This window comes from Papilio machaon, chromosome 12, assembly GCF_912999745.1.
Source record: "Papilio machaon chromosome 12, ilPapMach1.1, whole genome shotgun sequence".
NCBI lineage: Eukaryota > Metazoa > Arthropoda > Insecta > Lepidoptera > Papilionidae > Papilio > Papilio machaon.
The window spans coordinates 2357081-2364093 of record NC_059997.1 but is presented as its reverse complement, the minus strand read 5'-3'; positions in this window follow the sequence as shown (position 1 = coordinate 2364093).

The following is a 7013-nucleotide window of genomic DNA, read 5'->3' as shown; positions in this document are numbered from 1 at the left end:
ACACGACTTTATTTTATATGTATATATAGCTAGATAACTCTCCAGGGATCATACTCTTCTAATTCAAATTATTTGAGAAAATTCATAAGAGATAACGTCATCATTTAGTCGACAAAAACATTGTATATTTAAGTAATCCTTTTTACTAAATACAGTAAAGAAGAATACTCAATGTCTTTAAAAGCAGACATGTTTTTCGGAAAATGCACAAACATTTTCTCTCGGATTAAATTTAGAACCCGTTTTATCATAACTTGCACGTATTACTTTTTATTAATAAAACGGAATTATGTAAAATTGATAAACGCAGAAGAGATAATAGTCGCATCTAGACGTCTTTATTACTTTAGCTGCAAGAATTTTCAGTCTATTTTACTCTTGCAATGTTTGTTCATTACTAGCTGAACCAGAGGCATGTGTTTCATAGTATGCTAAAGCCAAATTAAAGTTAAAGAGTCAATACTCATGTATTTCAAACAATGCATATATTTATCTTTTTCATTTTAGTGCTTAGACCTTCTTAGCGGTTCTCAAAATATCAAGGCTTAATTTTGTCAGATTTAAAAACTCAACATGCAAAGATATTTATAAATATTCACAACATAATTATTTTATTTTGCCTTAATTATTTACTTCAATGTATGAATTTTGTTCTCATGTTTTTCTATTCGTTAATGAGAAAAGTTTACAACACATTATATTACTTTTACGAAGTATTATTTGTTGAAATATACTTATGTTAGAAATACCTTATTATATTCTTAAAGTTCTGAAGTTTTGCGTTAATTCAGAAACGTATTTTAATTGCTTTTCTTGGCTTAAGTCTGGCCTTGTATAAATTTCCGCGGTAAATCAACAAAATTTATGTTACGTTCCAATTCCCTGGTGCCTAATTTTATCTTTGCTTTAAAAATTATATAGAAACCTTGTTAAGAATTAGAAATATGTTCCTATATTGTTCTATAGAGGTTTACGAACATGAAAGTATTTTACATTAGTTAACATTACTCAATAACTCATTATTTTTATTAAATTTTAGGCAGACATTTTTTAAGCCAACAAAATCTAGAATTTATAACAAAGCACAATATCGTTGATGGAAGCCAAAAACAACTAAAAACTTAAATTTGCTCATCACCCCTTAGGTATCTCATAAGTCGCAATTGAAAATATTTACACTATGTCAATGTCCAAATGCCTAAAGGAAGCTGTGAAGGGATAATCACTTTAGAACTTCCTTTACTTCAACAAACAAGGACATAATCCTCTTTAAAGATTTCCACTGTTGTAAGAGCTTTAGCGTATTTTCACGAAAACATTAAGGCCGTAGGCACAAAATATGCTACGAGCGGGGAGACGCGATAGGCGGAGCGGGAGCGTAGTAGTACTTTAGTTTACAGAGCCAAGATCCGCAGTCGCGCCCCGCTCGTCGTAAATTTCAAGCCCGCGGCCTAGCAGTTTGGTTAAAAGCCTATGCTATATAAGAAATAAGAACATTTTAGGCAGAAGAGTTATGTATCATTTCATACCTAACTTTGTATTGACTTTAAGTTAAAGCTCTATTGATTAATCAATTATTTAGTAACTAACATTTTGTTAAATACTTATTTTGAAGAGTTTCAATTGTTTCAAATAAGTAAGAATGCATGCATATTTAGAAATAGTAACTTAACTACATAAAATAAATTTGAAGCTACATTAATTTTTGATTTAATAAAAATAGTGTCGTAAAAAATCTAAATAAAGAAATCTTTTCCATTCCGTAAGTAATAATAAAGCAGGGGGTAATAAAGCAGGGGTCGCAAGATAGAACATGTTCCTCCTATCAAATTAAACGATATTGCCTTACTAAAGGTGTCGTCCTTCAAATATCTCGGACATGTCGTAACTGAGGACATGAAGGACGACAATGACATTGAAAGAGAGCGAAGGGCGATGGCTGTCCGCTGTAACATGCTGGCTCGCAGATTCTCGCGATGTAGTACAGATGTTAAAATCATGCTCTTTAAGACGTATTGCCAAACTTTGTACACGTGTAATCTGTGGGTTAGCTACACGCAGCGGGCTCTCAGCGCCCTTCGTGTACAATACAACAATAGCCTTAGGATGCTGCTGGGGCTTCCCCGCCACTGTAGCGCATCCGAGATGTTTGCGCATGCGCACACTGACGGCTTTAACGCCGTGCTGCGCAAACGGATAGCGTCGCTTTTACGCAGAGTGCGGGACAGCCCCAACAAAATACTAAGAGGCCTTGGAGACAGGTTTGACTGCCCGATTGTGCGTCACTGGGTGCGTGCACACGTCCACAAGACCGGCGACAGACTGTCTTAATTATTAGCATCTTAGTATTTATGCGGGTGTAATATTATTCCTAAAATTAATGTAATATTTTATTATTTCTTTTTCCAATATGTGTTACTCAATTGTTACACGAAATAAATAAATAAATAAATAAATAAATAAATAAATAAATAAATAAAAAATAAATATTAAAATGAAGAGGCGAGAATTTTTTGTACTTCGCTTATTTTAATTGCGGTAGAAACAAGTGTAGCGGACAGGTCGTTACACAAAATGGAATTTATAATTTGATACATATTTTGTAATTGTCCGGCACAAAGTCTAAACTAGTGGCGGTAACTAGTTAAAAATTTTACCTTTTAACTTTTATGATCATTTATTTAAAACGAGATCAATAACAACTTTACAAAAGTAATTAAAAAAATGATTTAAATAAACCAATAATTTATAAAACCACTAGCTACCGCCAGTGAGTCCGTCCGCGTGGAATTACAAATAAACTTAATAAGAAGGCTGTGGCCTTGCAGACTATGTGCTCTACGTCTATGTCAAATTTCATCAATATCCATTGAGCCGTTTTGGGGATACCTTCTAAAAAAAGACATCCATCCATCTAAAATTCACATTTATAATATTAGTAAGAAAAAACACCATCGAAGCAAAAGAACATCAGTCTTCGTTCTCACGCGACGCGGTGAGATTTGTCGCTTCTCAAAAAGGAAAGTAAAATAAAAAATGGCCTAGGCATGGACAGTATCCTGTATTCATAATTTAAAATTCTTAATTCATGACATGGTTGTATTTTATTAAGTTTTTTAAATATTTTGGTATGTTTAAGAAATTATAATCTATTAAGTTATTGCTAATATCACTCAGATCACGAAATATTTACCCAAGTGAACAAGCGTAAGACATAAATATGTATTTAATGTGTGTAAAATGTGTATTAATAATATAATGTGTAAATGTGTATTTATTTGTATTTAACTCGAGTCGTTCAGTTTCAAGAACTAAAAAAAAAACTTAAAGAATTATTAATTAGTTAACTTAACATAATAGTTTTTATGTTACTGGCAGTTAGAATTAGATAATAAAAAAGGATTTTTAAAAAGTAACCTTTCAATTTTGATTTAATAAAACAAACGAACGGATTCGTTAGTGTAATTTCTGAACTGTCTAACTTTAACTAGAAATGTAGGACGTAGGGCGCGCTGAGGGCCGCAGTCAATTGTCGAACGAAGTAACGATTTTAATTCTCCGACTAAATCTCATTAAAACTTGATATCAATTGTTAATCACAGTACATTAAAAATAATATTCATTTAAAGTAATTCCGCTTACATTTTTGATTGTATTTTCATCTTTCAATAATAAATATAAATAACAATAATTAATATTAAAAATACAAATTAGGTTTAACGCAAAGGTTGAAAGTTTGTTAATTTAATATCTTAATTATTCAATATTTATTTGCCATCAAATTTGATTTTTGACCTCCGTGATATTGTATTGACTTATATTGATTTGCAATTTAATATAGTATACTAGCTTTTACCCGCGACTCCGTCCGCGCGGAATAAAAAATAGAAAACGGGGTAAAAATTATCCTATGTCCGTTTCCTGGTTCTAAGATACCTGCCCACCAATTTTCAGTCAAATCGATTCAGCCGTTCTTGAGTTATAAATAGTGTAATTAACACGAATTTCTTTTATATATATAGATAATATATATAATATATTAATATATTATTAATATGCCATTTCTTACATTTTCTTTAACAAAACTATATGTTAATACAAAAAGTTAAATTATATTATATTTTGTTAGTATATATTTTCTAATTTGTTAAACAATTGTCAGTTGCAATTAGCTTTACAAAACGACGAAAATTGGTGAAGCCACGACATGGTATCGACACAAAAAGCATCTCAAAGCTGAGCTCCAAGTACGAAGGAGCGAACCGAAATCTCCGACAATTTATTGCGTAACTTTACTCGGGACTCCACAGATAAATGTCTCGACAAATTGGTCCCAGCTACATAGTTCAAACAAATTTAGTTAAACAATACTTTGTTGGAATTTTTTTTAATTATGGCATAAATTCAAAGGGTTTTTTACCTCCAAGTTTCGTTGTAACAAAATGTTTCCTATAAAATTATAAACAATTTTCTTAAGGCTACGAATGTGGTAGTTGACATGACAAGCTTTGCCTTTGACCTACGGAGAAAGCGCCATTTTGCACTTGCCTGACGTAATTGATTGAATGATGGCTATGACTTATCTTCTTGAAATAATGTTAATATTATTTAATTTCACCTTAGTGTCTATTAGTTCATAAATTTTACATTAAAAATGTTTTATTTTGTAGCTTTCCCATACTCAATATACTATAACTGCGGCAGTAAAAGCACTGTCTATTTGAAATAGAACTTGCTCTAAGTAATTAAAATAGAATGTAGTTGAATGAGTGAAATTGTAAAAATGAACACGTGTTTAAAGGATTTATTTTCCGGAAGGTAAAAGCTTTCAGACTGTAATTACAATTTAGCCGGCAGCGGGTTTGCGCACTCGTTCGCCAAATTGCATATTAACTAGACCTACGGCGATATACAACGATATTATCATACTATGTTATACATGAGATTAACAAATGAAGTCCGATCCTCAATTCTCATAGAAAAATACTGCTATTCTTCAGTTTTTTTCTTATTAATATTTTGAAAAAAGAAGACAAATAATATGGAATGTGCCTCCAAGTTTAAATTACGATAACGCGAAACAAATAAACATCAGAAAAAGAAATATTTAAAGAAAAGACATAAATAATTTTTTAAAAAAAGTATTTTTTAGTACAAAGAAGTCTTGTTTTTAGTACAAAGAAGTCTTGTGTTTAGTTTATATTTAAATCTGTAGGTGTGTTTGAAGCCATTAGAAAATTACCGCCTTAAGTAATACAACTCAAAAACGCTTCAATAAACTTAAAGCCACCACCATCAAAACAATTTGCTGTTTTATCTTTGACGAAAAAAACCTGTTTCATTTTGCTCCCAGTACTTACATATTCCGTAACCAGTAAAAGTAGAAGTAAAATTTTAGCGCGGAATACAAATTAGTTTAAAACTTAAACGAGAACATTTTATTTGTAACTAGCTTCTACCCGCGACTCTGTCTGCGCGGAATAAAAAATAGAAAACGGGGTAAAAATTATCCTATGTCCGTTTCCTGGTTCTAAGCTACCTGCCCACCAATTTTCAGTCAAATCGATTCAGCCGTTCTTGAGTTATAAATAGTGTAACTAACACTACTTTCTTTTATATATATAGATTGTCAATTTTGACTCTGAAATTGCAACAGTTTTTATTATTTTCTTTTAAGTATTATAATAATTTTATTCAGTGTTAAAAGTTAGAAATTTTAACATTGCCCTCGTGAGTTCTTTGTGAAGCTACCAGTTTAAGCTACCACTTTAGTTTTACTACATTTCATTTCAGATTGTGGTTGTATCCTTTGATGTTATTTACCTTATTTGCTGTGCTAGTAGTGCCCCCCTAGGGAGGCGACCTGAACTTACTGGAGAGATATAACGTTTCTCACCTCATGCTACATTCTTCAGTATCTTCACTTTCATATATGTAGGTAAATCTTACTAATATTATAAATGCGAATGTTTAGATGGATGGATGTTTGTTTGAAGGTATCTCCGGAACGGCTCAACGGATCTCGATGAAATTTGGCAAAGATGTAGAAGTATGTATGTATGTAGTCTGGAAGAACACATAGGCTAGTTATCAGTTTTTTTAAACCACGCGGACAGAGCCGCGAAAGAAAGCTAGTAATAAATAGATAAGTGTCAAATAAATTGCGCGTTTAAAAGAAAATAACTGAAGCTAACGTTATTCTCAGAAAAAGTTTGCAAAAATAATAAGGTATGTGTGCAAGTATCCGGTACGTAAGCCGCAATAATATCCGTTCTATTTCCATAACACTACTTTATGGTAAGCAAAAGTTGTATTGATACTAAGTTCTATGAGATAGCGAGCAGGAAAGCGCTTTCAGCGGACGTAAGGTCAACATTTTGACATTATTATTGTTAAATCTTTTCTCATGTCTATATAAACTAGCTGGCGGAATTAAAAAATAATGAATAAGTAGCCTATGTGTTCTTCCAAGCTATGTTCAACATCTGTGTCAAATTTCACCAAGACCCATTGAGCCGTTCCGATGATACCTTCAAACAAACATTTATCAAAACATTCGAATTTATAATATTGGCTAGAAGTAAGATGAAACTCAATGTGGGTTTGGTAGACGGACACAATTACATTTAGTACAGTAAATTTAGAGTAAGAAAAAATTATGTTGAAATTCTAAATGTACCTAATTATAAAATATATTTTGGGTTAAAAATACAAATTCATATACATTGCGTATTTTTCATACACCAATTTATAATTCCTTGCGTAAAGAAAAGAAATACAGATAAGGTAGAAAAATAATAAAGAAAATCATAGAACAAGGAATCCTTTGAATACTAAAAGTAGAATTGGAACATTCGGGCGATATCTTTGCGTTACTTTGAAACAAGGCCCCGATTGCGAGCTGGTAAACTACGAAATATTTCCTAAACAAATGTAGATTTCTCTACCTCAGTTGCTTTTATATTTTCCTGAATAAAACAGGAAACATTTATTCATAAGTAAATTTTATACGT